Below are 14,051 nucleotides of genomic sequence, written 5' to 3'. Positions count from 1 at the left end.
AGAACATCTGAGAAAGATTTGCTCGAAAAATTCCGAGCTGGTCATTTTCGTCTTGATCAACTTGCTTGATTAATCACCAAGTCGTTCCGGCTCTTAAACGTATGCAAATCCCAGACCTGATCAAAGCCAGGATTAGACTCGAGAGTTGGGATAAAGTTGGGTGTGAATGTCAAAGGTTCAAATACACGATCCATAATGCCGTTTCAGTGTTGCACCACCGGGGATTTAATGTCACGTTTCAGACGTATTTGGATCAAAGCATTTACAGGAGTAATGGTTAACGAAGTGACTTGAGAGGAAAGCCGGTGAAAAATGACCTTAAACCGTCCTAAATGCTGTGAAGCGATGGTGAAAACAACTCGACCAACGTTTCCTGCCGAAGTTGAATTCCACGTCGGAGATGTCGGCAATAATCACGCTTCTTTCTTATATCTTCCTGCTGGTGTTTTATGCGCCACGGACTCGATCCCGATTTCCCCGTTTCTTTCTGTACTTCTACTTGTGACAGCGGCGTCCGAGTCCATTTCGTCATGAAGTTACTTCCGCCTCGCGGTTCTACAGGTGCGGGCAGGGACGGGGAAAATGTCCAAGCGGAGTGGTTTCAGGAAATATCTGTTTTCTAAAGCACTTTGTGTCTCGCAGCTGGAAATGTTTGCCGGGCTGTGTTTTTTTGGTGGTTTTTTTTTTTGTGTGCATGTGCATCGTTCTCCCACCTGGTCGTCTGACCTCGCTGCCTCTGTTCTCACTGGGATGATGCAAAGTGCAAGCAAGGCCGATCTATTGGTGGCGCGGGTGTTACAGGACACAATGATCATCTTGCTGCGTCCCTCGGCCTGCTGCCGGGGACCGTCTGCTCTCGTTTCTGTCTGCGCTTTGTGGGTTTCAAAAAGACATTTTCTGCATTTTTTTTTTTTTTTTTTTTTTTTTTCATTTTTTTATACCGCCCCACCCGAGGAAGCCAGCCTTACTCGGCAATTTCCAGGCTCGTCGGTTGCTGTGGTGATCGATGAGCCTGCGTCGCTGTGGCGACGGTTGCTAGGGGCAGTCGTTGGTATTGCTGGAGTTTTTTTGTTTTTTTTATCAACGAGGCTATCGACCTAGCGTCAATCCCTGGCCACACGCCTCAGTGTGTGTTTGTGTTTGTTTGTGTGGGGGGGGGGGGGTTAAATGAATGATACGTCAGCGATGGTCTCGCATCCATTACATGATACTTTTATCGATCCATGTGGTGAAACTGTACTATATTACTGTACTATATTACTGCCAGGCAGGTCAGAGGTGAGGGGAAGCTCTCCGGGTTCAGTGCCTTGCCCAGAGGCACTTCAATAAAGGGGCGTCATTGTGAGCGCTTTAACCCTGAAACTCTTTATAAATCATTTAAAACACAGCGGTTGTAAAGCTTGGGCAGGTTCTCTCCACCGAGAGACTTCCTTTTTTTAAACCAGTCTTTTTGCACAAGCATGTTTCTGAACGTGTAGTTTTAAAGGGCCACTTCGCCGATTTTTGCAACGTCAACGTACTGATTTCTCTGCTTGGATTTGGAGACCACAAATTGACGCGATAAACCCCGAGATACACCCTGAAGTTAGGCAGTCGGCAAAACATGGGCATTTACTGTACCGGGCATGGAGCGTTCATCGGAAGGAAGCTATCGAGTTGCGTTGTGGGAGATGTAGGATATTGTGGTTGTTGTGTTTTTTTATGCTCGAGTCAGGATATCTTCACCTCTGTGATTAATCACTTAAATAATAATTTAAGTTTTTTTTGTTTTTTTTTAACTGATAATTTGCTTGTCGAGTAAATAAAATGTTCAAATCTGTGAACATTTCGAATCATATTTTTCTTTCAAATTGTTGTGATATCTACACGGCAGTTTAAAGAAAATCAGCAAATTTTCAAATCTGGCTCTTTTTTTTTTGTGTTATAAATAGGCACAAATTCTCAATATTTTATCAAAAATCGTTGTCAAACCTATCCATTTCTTAGCAGCAGCCCTGTATACAGATCCTAATAGCAGTAAACGGTGGGTTAAATGTGACCTCGTTGAAACCAGACACCGTGTAGCCCGTGAACTCCGCACAGCGGGCTCGGGCTCACCGACCCAGCGGGCGCTTTGCACCGCAACTGGGAAATGGAACTACGAGCAAAGCTTTCTCATCCGGACTGCTCAGCAGACAGCCTGGATTTCACTCAAGTTCCCAATCTCTTCCAGGTCATTTGGGAAAAAAGAACACATATATATATATATATATATATATAAACACACACACACACACGTCGAAGTCGGAATCCTGAGTCTCAGGTTTTGTCTTTGAACCTGTCGCGGAGCATTAAGTGGGGAGAAATTTGTCAAGGAAGTGCATTTTAGAATAGGCGAAAGCCCCGCACTCATGGGCTGCCTCGGGGCAAAACAAACACGCAACACACACACACACACACACACACACACACACACACACTCTCACAACACACACATCCCCCTTTTTGAAACGCGAGGCACTTCTTCCTCTGCAGATATTGAAGATAGTCACGGCGTAACATGAGAAAGAGAAATAGTGCCTTGTGTCTCGAACTCACCAGAGATGTTTTCACATCCTTTATAATGCTGCAGCGCCGCATTTAATGGGCACTGTGGGAAGTTTTACAAAAGAAAGTGTGGGACTGATTAACGTCAAGGGTTGTGATGAAAATGTTTAGATTTTTGCGGTGGATTTTCTCAAAAGTTGCGATGGAATTTGCGAAGTTTTGAAGAGTTTTTTTTTTTTTTTTTTGTGGTCGAATGGCAGAAAGTGATGTAACTTTACAGAACAGACCGTTTTTGGGGGCTAATCTATCCAGAGCCCGTTCTCCTCGACCACCCCGGTTTGAAACCGGGAGCAAGGGGGGAGGGAGAGGTTGGGGGGGGGGGGAACTGGGACAGCCGAGACACACGTGACGCCGCTGCTTTAACGTGACCCGTCTCCTCCTGCTTCCATCCCAGTGGCCGGGGGAACGTCCTTCCCACTAAACCCCTGCACCAGGGGACCCAGTTCGCCCCTGCCCTGTACGTGTGGCCCTGTCGGGTCACGTGGTTCTGCCGGATGACTTGTTGCAATCGTGCTGAGGCTTGCACATTTAATTGTGAGAGATGGGCTCGCAAGAGGGGCACGAGGGGAGTTCTCACAACACACACACACACACACACACACACACACAGTGGAGGACTGAATGCAGCTCGGAAACACTGCACTCATTGCATTCATTCTGTGGCTGACCTGTTTACTAACCACATTAGCAGAGAATAAAAGACAGTACAATAGAAGCGATCGAAGGGCTGAAGAGGCCGGTAGCTGCTTTTTTTTTTTTTTGCAGATGTTTAATAGTTTTTTACCCTTTAACGCCTCCAATAAATAGAAAACATCTCGGCGTAGCTGCTTTTTAAAGGACCACACAAGTGCTTTCGCACGTTCTCGCCAATTAACCGAAAGCCAAATTCTTATCTTGGTTTTCCGATGTTCCATTATTGCTTTTTTTTTTTTTTTATGAGATATGGCATTCGGCTTATTTAGCTCCAGGAAAAGATGAGCAGCGATGCTGAATCGCACAGCCGCGCCTTTTTAATACACGAGGTGAGTTTTCCAAGCAGTCATCCAACACCTGTGATGATTAACAGAGCGAGACGCATTCAGGGTCTGTCTGATTTAAGCTCGGCAGGAAATCGCACAAATCTGCCCGTCCTTGTGCGCACCACCCAGGAGAGTTTTTATTGCCACTATATTGGTGCACAACCAGAAAGAAAAAAAAAAAAAAAATCACAGTTATGCCGTTTCGCAGGTAAAGCTCTCAAGCTAAAGACAAATCCTGGCCCCTATTACTACAGCTGGGTTTCATGTCCATTGAACTTGAAGCGGGCACATGTCCTTTCCCAAAAGTTTGTAATGGAGGGGCTTTAGAAATTGTTAAATTCGATTATCTTGCGTGTTTTAATTGTAAAATTTGGAAACCATACATCCGTTATTTTTTTATGTTTTTATTCAGGAGCCTTAGAATTTCCCAATTCTAAGTAAGGAGAAGGCGACATTATATAGACGTCATCATATTCGTGTGGCTACCACGACAAAAGAGCTTAATTGCCTTTCTATCGGTTTTGTTGCCATGGTACCGGCATGTAATTAACCACGTTACGTGCCAGCACCATTGTAATGCAAGGTGGGGGTCAATCCATGTATTTCTGTGGGATCAGCCTGGTTGACCCAGATGTGGTTAGCTTTCTGTCCTTATTATTATTATTACCTAAATATTGTTTCATCCAAAACAAAAATCCACACTACAGCACCAAAATAAGTCCTTTTTATCGAGTTAAATAATTTAACAGTAGCTAATAATCAGCAGTGTTTGCAAGCTAAGCTGCTGTTACCCCTCAGAGGAAAGCAACTTCCCTTTTCAGTTTTTCCATTAAATGTGAAAGAGAGCAGTAAATAACCGTCGTGTTAATAAGATAGCGAATACACAAGGATCTCTTAGGCTTCGTCTTTTGTCTCAATTCAATTTGCATGATGAATTTGAGCTTTTCCTGACGGCGCCGTGAAACTGCTCCTTCAAAAAAAAAAGAGTTCATAACTCCACCTGACATCAACCGCATTTGAATCAAATTGCAAACCCTGTTTGGCAGTCGTGTGTGTGTGTGTGCGTGCGTGTGTGTGTGCGTGTGTGTGTGCGTGCGCACGCCTGAGTGCACTTGTGTGTGCCTGTGTGTGTATCACTGTGCGTTTGGCTTTTTTGTCTCCCATGTTTTATTCACCTTCCATTATAGTAGCCGTTTCATAACACCTCATCTACATTCATCCTCAGTTAAGAGGCACTGTAGGCAAACACGCGCACACACACACACACACACACACACACACACACACACACACAGGAAACAATGAGGTGACTGAGATCCCTCGCAGAACTTCATTCATTCATTCATGTAAACTCTCCTCTGTCTCTGTCAGTCCCGCTCTGATCACTTCATTATCCGGCCAAAAAAAATGAAAATCCTTCCAGAGAAACCATGACAACGACTCCACAGAGTCTGCTGCCGCTTCTCAGAAAAGAAGGAGGGAAAAAAAAAAAAGATGGAGAGGAAGTGAGAGGCAAGCAAAAAAAAATAAAAAAAATCGCTCGTCTCCTCTCCTCTCTCGCTCTTTTGCATAACTTGTTTTTGGGGAGAGTTAGTGCCAAAGGTCTCTGTGTGTGTGTGTGTGTGTGTGTGTGTGTGTGTGTGTGTGTGTGTGTAGAGGAGGGACGGGGGGGACGGGGGGCGCGAGCGCCATTGTAATTGTGATCATTTTGTACAATGGCACCTCACCTGAGAGCATCAACAAACGCAGACATCAAAGAGAGTGAAGCCTGTGCGGGGGAGGAGGGTGAAAGGGGGGGGGGGGACGAGGGATACAGGGAGTTTAGGATGGAGGAAGAGACGAGGAGAAAAGGAGGCCAGAAGGAGGCGAGTGTCAGCGCACTTGAAGGGGGGGGGGGGGTTGTCGGGGTTCGAATGAAGCCGCAACACTGGCACCGTTAACGGTTCAAATTTAAGATATCGACATCAAACCAAACAAGGCTGCTGATTATTTGTTCTTTTTTTTTTTTTTTTTTTTCAAAAGATTTGATATTCGTTCAGCAGAAAGTTGGCGAGTCGTTATTATTTTTTTTTGTTTTTCTATTTCCTGCTTTGTTCCGCTCTTCCTTCGCTGATGCCTTTTGTTCGCTGACATTTTGGCGTACCACCAAGCAGAGAGCTTCCCGGGCCTGCAGAGCAAAAAAGAAAAAAAAACAACAGAGTAATCCTGACTCCGAATAAAACATCCGCCCTGTTCCACTGTGTTTGCTCGCTTTCCCCGTTTTCATCGCTGCGTGCTCGCAGACTGTCAATCAGGCCCGGCTTTCACAATCCGGGCTGCTGATATATATCGCGGATTTCAAACTGTTTGTTACCAACTGCGGTTTCCTCATCCAGACAAATGGTGTCGGGTGAATCATCAGTTATATATATATATATATATTAAAAAAAAAAAAAAAAAAAAGGAGTTCAGACCTTCTATTATGATACGGCTTCAAATAATCCAGTGTTCTGATTGGGCAAAATCCACAAGTAGTGGAAGAGGATCAAGACAACGCATATTCTGCAAGTTTTCATCCAATGATCTGCAATATATATATATATATATATATATCGGTGTTCTTTAAAGAATTAGTAAATAATCATTTGTCATACATAGTTAAATTCCTGGATTATTAGTCATTTTCATGCATTTAAATATATATTTTTATACATAATTTATTTTTTAATTTTATTTTTTAAATGAAGGCCATTTGATTTTTACTTTTTCTTTTCTGGTCAATAAAAAAATGACCAAGATGATGTCATGGTGAGGCAGCAGGGTTTACGTAAAACTCTTTCCAGGTGCACTATGGGAAGTGCAGTATCGTGTCGATTTGTTTAAAACCAGTTTGACTTTTTGTCTTTTTTAGTGTGTTTTATTTTGAGTCCCGAAGCTTTATAAAAGCATAACGTGATAAGCACTGGAGATCCCTTTTAATTCTTTCAGCAGCAGCGAGGATAGGTTGCACGGCTTTTATTTTGTAGTTTGGAACAACACACTTCATTTATAAATCGCATTTCAAATCCTGTAACGTCGGATTATAACAACTCCATGTTCGTATTTGACAGTTTGTAGTCTGTGGGAGGAGAAGAATCTCTTGATACCTTTAGTGAAGCCTTAGATTCTCCTGCACATGAAGGAATTTTAAGCTGGAGACAAAAAGAAAAGCGGAAAAGCTCAATTTTGTTTTTGAAGTACAGAAACTTTTCGACACGTTGTTTACAATAACAGCAGACGATGGGTTTCATTCCCGAAAACTACTTTAGATAGATACTAAATAATCCAACATTTTAGCTTTGATACGGACACGATATGCTACACCTTTTTTTTTTTTTGAAGCGCTCCATTTGTTTTTAGTTTTTTTCGGTTTACAAAAACAAAATTAACTTTTGTATTTTCTATTGCAAATTAGAACAAATGAGCAAACGACTGTGTTTGAAATAACGCAGAACTTTGGATGCAAAGCGATACCTAAATCATAGTAAATATGACGGCCCATGAAACTCCCTATTTTACCTTTAGCTGCTACCTTTAGTTCATCTGCATCGGCAACACGCCGTAATAGCCCTAATTTACATTTTACCCTTCCGCAGTTATTCTTAGCATCCATAAGCTTCGCCTCTTCGTTTACACGAGCTGCGCTGCTCGTACTAATTAGGCTGCGTGTTTTACACGATGCCGCGTCGCAATATGCGAGCGAGAAAGCAGGAAATGGAAGACGAGTTGAAGCTCGTCTGCGACGTCGTATTTGCGTGTAAGCTCGGGGATCGTTGGGTGGCATGTGGACGGTAAGTCATCCGGGTGGAAGTAGCCTGGTGAACCTTTGTGTTTTTATTATTATATTCGATCGAATTGCAACAGAATAAAACGGACAGTTTTCAAGATATTATTATGATTATTATTATTATCTCGGCTTACATTCAACAGGAGTTGAAACGTCCATGTAGCTTTAAGTGTTAAAAAAAAAAAGAAGTCATATTTGAATTCAAACTGTAGTCAAAATTAAATCTCACTTACTTTGAAACATGGCACATTGGATAAAAAAAAAAAAAGAATTAGCTGCAATCTTTCTTTTTGTAGATTTAATTTTGGAAGATGACCTTATGAAAGCCCATTAAAACTCACAGCGGAAGGAATTGGACATTTTTCTCAGTTCTTAAAGTGCTTGCAGAATTCTTTTTTTTTTTTTTTTTTTCAATTAGCCTCGATTTTACATCATCATAATATGCACGATAAATATTTGGCCCGATTTTTTTAATAAGATATCAAAATTCATACTGTGATAATGGCAATATTCCGACTTTGAACACGATTATGCCGCGCTGTTACGCCGCGTAACGCTATGACATAACGCTCGACGCGTGTGACTTCCACACGGCAACAACAAGCAAAGCAAAGAGTGGCAATATTCTATACAGAAATCCGAATCGCACTCCCGAGTTCTTGTTGTTGTTTACAATCTAAAGAACCCAGATCCTTTTTGTTTAGCTCTTACTGAACATTCGAAGGCAAAATGTTACATTCATACTGACATGGAAGTATAGCCCTTATTTTATTGCAAATTCATCTTTTTGAAATGAATAACAAGAATTTAGTTAGCGCAGAAATACCCCTCAACTATGGGGATTATTACTTTAGGTTCATATCACCCGCCCGTTCCACGGTCTTCCATTCAGAGGAACAGCTGAACAGCTGATCAGCTATAAATGCACATTTCATGCGGTCGATCATTTAATTAGATCATCATATGGAATCAGTGCTTGTCATTAACGTTAGTTACTGTTAGAGGATGATTAGCGGTGATTATACGGATCGCTCATGTGGAGGACGAGGAGGAGGAGGGAAGTGGGAGGGGAGGAGGAGGAGGAGGAGGGGGCAGGTTGGTAACCTTTTTCGGAACAGACTGAGGCGGATTTTGCTGGCAGTGACACAGTAGGAGAGGTGTGTGTGTGTGTGTGTGTGTGTGTGTGTGTGTGTGTGTGTGTGTGTGAGATCATGGTCGTGTGTGTGTGTGTGTGTGTGTGTGTGAGATCATGGTCGTGTGTGTGTGTGTGTGTGTGCGTGCGTGTGCGTGTGTGTGTGTGTGTGTGTGTGTGTGTGCGCTTAAGTTTCCACGGCCGATCAGACGGAGCATTAGCAGCATTAGCTGCTGCTTTTCCTGACCGCCTGCTGGACGAACGAGTTTGATTAAGGACGACAGTTATCTCCTCTTATTGCCTGTTTTGAAGCGACGTATTTAAAATCCCTCACCTACTACTTTCAGCAAACGAGCAAAATACACAATAGTTAAAAAGAAAAAAAAAAAAAATATATATATATATACCTCTGCATTTCTGCGCAGGACGCAAACAAAGTCTACTCGTTGACTCCCCCGGGGAGACGTTTGGGTGCTGCACCCAGACTGACAACCTTCCTTACGAAGGCAGCTTTGGATCCGAAGGATCAAGACTTACCTGATTCCAACCGACTGTAATTAAAAACCAGAGCAGCCGAAAACATGGCGGGGGAGGAAGACGCCGAGGCGGTTCGATACGGAGACGGCAGACCGACACGTTGATCCTGTAATTAAAAGATCAGCGGTGGACCGGTCGCTGGAAGTTCTGAGAACATACAGTATATTAACCCATTTCATGATTGTAGATATCCACCTGTTGTTGTTTACTTTTATTCGATTTTATTTTTGTATATACTCTATTTGTCTATCTCTGTCTGTCAGTCCATCCGTCCATCCATCCATCCATCTATCTATGTAATAATGTATTTAAATCACAGCGGGTGCTCAAAACTGGAACTAGTTTTCAGGAGCTACCAAAATCGACCCTGTAGCAAACCTTACAAATGTACACTTCCTGTTTACGTAGGGATTTTCAAAGACTTGCATTGGCCTGAAATTTGTTCAACTTTTTGAGGAATGTTATTTTTTTTTTAATCAGTTAAAACGTAAAAATCACACATCCTTCATCCCCGGTACCATAAAACCACCTCTTTACCTTGGTTTTTTTTGGGGTCTCCATTGTTGAGCTTTAGACGTACCGGTTGATGGATTTGGTTACTTTCAAACGGAGCTTTTTCTTTTCAGTATTTAAGCTGAGCTGACCGTCTCCTGATCGCAGCTTCGTATTTAGCGACGAACGTCTTCACGTCTTACCCTCGGCATCGACGCGAATAAACTCGCTACCCGAAATGTCAAGGCGTTACTTTGAGAAAGGAACCGTTAATCGTTGCATAAAAAAAAAAAAAAAAAACGGAGCAGTGAGCGGAGGCTCTCGACTGTTTCCATCTTAAAACGTCGACCGAACGCCTCTTTGTTAATTCGGTACGTCCACTTTCAACCGTTGTGGCTTACAGACTTTAACTCGATATTTCAAAGACTGAAGTGACCTTTCAGACTAGTTAGACAAGTGCAGCTCTCGGAGTGCAAGAAATCCCCCGGAGACCGACTTAAAATTGAAAGTTTCTACTTTTGGTTCTCAGGGATGTCCGTCCTTCCTCTCCTCCTCCTCCTCCTCCCCCTCCCCCCTCCCCCTCCCTTCTCTCTCCCCCTCTCCATCTCCTCCTGCCTCCCCTCCCTCTCATCATCTCTCTATCACACTATTTTCGGAGTCACGGCGAGTTCCATTTGTCGAGCAGCGGAGCGGATTTGCCTGCGCGTTGCCATGACAACGTTCCCATGGCTGCACGACACACTTTTTTTTTTTTTTTTTTTTTTTTTTTTTTTGTGCTCCTCGCCTTCCTCCTCCTTGTCAACTTGTCAATTTTTCTCCTTCCCTCAGTGTCCTCTCGTCCCAGAAAAACAACTTTAGGATGTTTAGAAGTTGTGTAATTCAAACTGACACGCATCCTAAAATACGTCGTCTTAAACTCGTGCACTGTTTGTAATTTGTAATTAAAAAAATTTTAGGCACTTATAGAGGCTAAAACAACAACAACAAAAATTTAAGGAGGGACTTAAGCTAACAACACAGATAATTCTGAGAAAAAAATGTATTGACTTTAAATTTCAGGAATTTCATAAAATATATATACATATATATATATATATATATATATGTGTGTGTTATTGTCGTATAATCGCAATGTCTGCACTTCAGTGACGCTTCCAGACATCATCATTCATCGTCACGGAGACCGAATGCAAACCGATTTCCACGCTTACCAGGCACAAAGTGTGTGTGTGTGTGTGTGTGTGTGTGTGTGTGTGTGTGTGTGTGTGTGTGTGTGTGTGTGTGTGTGTGCATGTGTGTGTCTTGCGCTCCTTAATTTGTTTGTCCAGACTGAACCACACATGCCAACATCAATATAAAGTGACTAGTTTGTCCTTCTTACGTCTCTCTCTCGCGCTCTCCTGCTCGTCCTCCCTCTTAATAGATTCTGACATTCAATTACACAAACCACGTCGGATCGCGCCAGCCCGTCTTAAGAGTGCGATCGAGGTCCTCCACCTCCTCCTCCTCCTCTTCCTCCACCTCCTCCAGCTGTTGTAAATAATCTAACGCTCCGGCTGTTTAATAATACATACGCACTACTCCTCATCCTCCTTTTCCCGCCTCGATAGCCGCTCTTCATCCTTTTAGTTGTCTCATCTGTCGGATCCCTCCCTGCTCCTCTTTCCTCTTTTTTTTTTTTTTTTTTTTTTTTCCCCCCAACATCCCTGTGTATGTTCTCGCTCTGCAGCTTCTCACCACCGCTGCGTCGTCTCATCAATAAATCAGCAAGGGGGAATATCTCTTCCTCCGAATCCCCGGTGTCCAACACGGAGTGGGTTTTCCCTGTATTTGTGTTGATCTCGGAGTGTGTGTGTGTGTGTGTGTGTGTGTGTGTGTGTGTGTGTTGGAGCCAGCGTGTGTGTGTGTGTGTTAAGTGCGAGGTAACAGGGAGTTTGTGCGTATGAGATGCCGGTATGTGTACATGATCAAGGCCAGTCCGTGATGTAGGTTTACATGCACGAAAGGATGTGGAGCTCTCGCTCTCTTTCTCTCTCTCGAACACACACACACACACACACACACACACACACACACACACACACACACACAGACTGCATTTTGACCTACAGGCACTTAGTCTGCTCTCACGAGCACATTGAGGTCAGCTGCAGGGCAGTGACATCAGTCTGGTGCGCTACACCAAGACAAAGCATTAAAGGGCGAGCCACCGAAACACCTACGATGCTCAGTTAACTGGAAATCGGAGGCTTTTCTTTTGTGGTCTGGTGCGATACCGAGTCATCGTTTAATTGGGAAAAAAAAAAAAAATCTACCTTGAATGGAGTTATGACGTGGCTGAATCATAGACCGTATGTAAAAGTGGACGTGGCTTCCGGCTCTCAAAAAAAAAGAGGCCGATGCAGAAGCGCTTTAAGCTGCAGTACCGGCTAGAGCCACTAGAGGTTTGGCTCCATAGACTCCCATTCAGCTGGTCTCATAAAACTGTCAATAACATTTCGCCACGAGTCGTCTCGGTGTTGTTAGCTACAGTCTCCTTCTTTTTTTTTAGTTTTCCGGCGGTTTCCATCTGAAAATAATCCTCTTTAATGAGAAAATAAGCTGTATTTCCGTGTGTCTGTTTGATTGACGGGCCTGTGGTGCAGTCGGGTCACTGAACGACACCGTACGCTTACATTTAACGCTAAATGTGCTTTTATTGTTTCTTTTATTGGTCAGTGACGTGATGGTTGTTTGACACAAGCTACAAACCTGCTAACTCTGTTCTACCGTTTTCACCAGTTCCACTGCGTTTCAGGCACTCTTGTGTTTTTGCTGGGTGGGGTTGTGCGTGTTGGGTGTTGTTGTTCTTGCTTTTGTACCCTGGGAAAAAAAAAAAAAAAGAAGCTATTTCCACGACTCTTAATGTCATTTTAAAATCGTATTAATGCAACCGGACGATTCGGAGATTTTATGCTTGCGCTCAGAAGTTGGAGAATTCATTTACCAGAGTAGCACATTCAACCTAAAAACTGCACATTAAAACACCAAAACATTTTCACCAGTAAGCCAAAAATATATCGTAACATACACGGTAAATAGTTGGATGGATTGTATATCCGAGTTGTCCCGGACTACTGTAGGTGTTTGATTTAAATTACAGATCTCTATTGTAGTGTGTGGGCATGTGTAGCTGGGAAAGAAAACGAGTGTCAATCAACCCTTATGTTAGCGTGAAGGTGGTGGTGGTGATGAAACCAAAACAGCTGAGCTAAAACGGGCTTCAAAACCCGTCCGTGGTGCTGCAGAGGGGTTGGTGTTAACCCCGCTCGATTTCGTTAATACTAGCAGGAATTTGTCTTAATGATAATATTATGTTGGGTTTTTTTTTTTTTGGTTCCATTTTCCAAGGACGTCTGGCTTCACCTCATTATATCACATCTACAGTGTCTCTTCCCTCGAGACGGAGACTGTCTTCCACTCAATGATGCAGTCTCTTCCCGGCTCCCACTATCTCTCGTCTCTCACTTTTTATCCCTCTCTTTTTTTTTTTTTTTAACCCTCTCATTCATTTCTGTCCATCTTTTCCCATCTCTACTCTTTCAGCTCAGTGTTTCTCTGTCTCTCTAGTCCCTCTCTAGTCCCTCTCGGTTTGTCTCTAGCCCCTCTCGGTTTGTCTCTAGCCCCTCTCTAGTCCCTCTCGGTTTGTCTCTAGTCCCTCTCGGTTTGTCTCTAGTCCCTCTCGGTTTGTCTCTAGCCCCTCTCTAGTCCCTCTCGGTTTGTCTCTAGTCCCTCTCGGTTTGTCTCTAGCCCCTCTCTAGTCCCTCTCGGTTTCTCCCTCGCCCCTCTCGGTTTGTCTCTAGTCCCTCTCGGTTTGTCTCTAGCCCCTCTCTAGTCCCTCTCGGTTTCTCTCTAGTCCCTCTCGGTTTCTCTCTCGGTTTCTCTCTCGTCCCTCTCGGTTTCTCTCTAGTCCCTCTCGGTTTCTCTCTAGTCCCTCTCTAGTCCCTCTCGGTTTGTCTCTAGTCCCTCTCGGTTTGTCTCTAGCCCCTCTCTAGTCCCTCTCGGTTTCTCTCTAGTCCCTCTCGGTTTCTCTCTCGTCCCTCTCGGTTTGTCTCTAGTCCCTCTCGGTTTGTCTCTAGCCCCTCTCTAGTCCCTCTCGGTTTGTCTCTAGTCCCTCTCGGTTTGTCTCTAGCCCCTCTCTAGTCCCTCTCGGTTTCTCTCTAGTCCCTCTCGGTTTCTCTCTCGGTTTCTCTCTCGTCCCTCTCGGTTTCTCTCTCGTCCCTCTCGGTTTGTCTCTAGTCCCTCTCGGTTTGTCTCTAGCCCCTCTCTAGTCCCTCTCGGTTTGTCTCTAGTCCCTCTCGGTTTCTCTCTAGCCCTTCTCTAGTCCCTCTCGGTTTCTCCCTCGCCCCTCTCGGTTTGTCTCTAGTCCCTCTCGGTTTGTCTCTAGCCCCTCTCTAGTCCCTCTCGGTTTGTCTCTAGTCCCTCTCGGTTTGTCTCTAGC

At 43.8% G+C, this 14,051-nt stretch overlaps 1 protein-coding gene across 1 annotated transcript in view; it reads left to right on the top strand.

Annotated features, from left to right (window-relative positions):
* The window catches only part of LOC138203946 (actin-binding protein WASF3), a 33,343-nt gene that overhangs the window by 5,099 nt on the left and 14,193 nt on the right, over positions 1–14,051 (top strand).

This window comes from Embiotoca jacksoni, unplaced genomic scaffold (genome assembly GCF_022577435.1).
Source record: "Embiotoca jacksoni isolate LCO1_2020_lvr unplaced genomic scaffold, fEmbJac1.0.p SCAF_24, whole genome shotgun sequence".
In the NCBI taxonomy this organism is placed as follows: domain Eukaryota; kingdom Metazoa; phylum Chordata; class Actinopteri; family Embiotocidae; genus Embiotoca; species Embiotoca jacksoni.
This window is presented reverse-complemented; position numbering and strand designations above follow the sequence as displayed.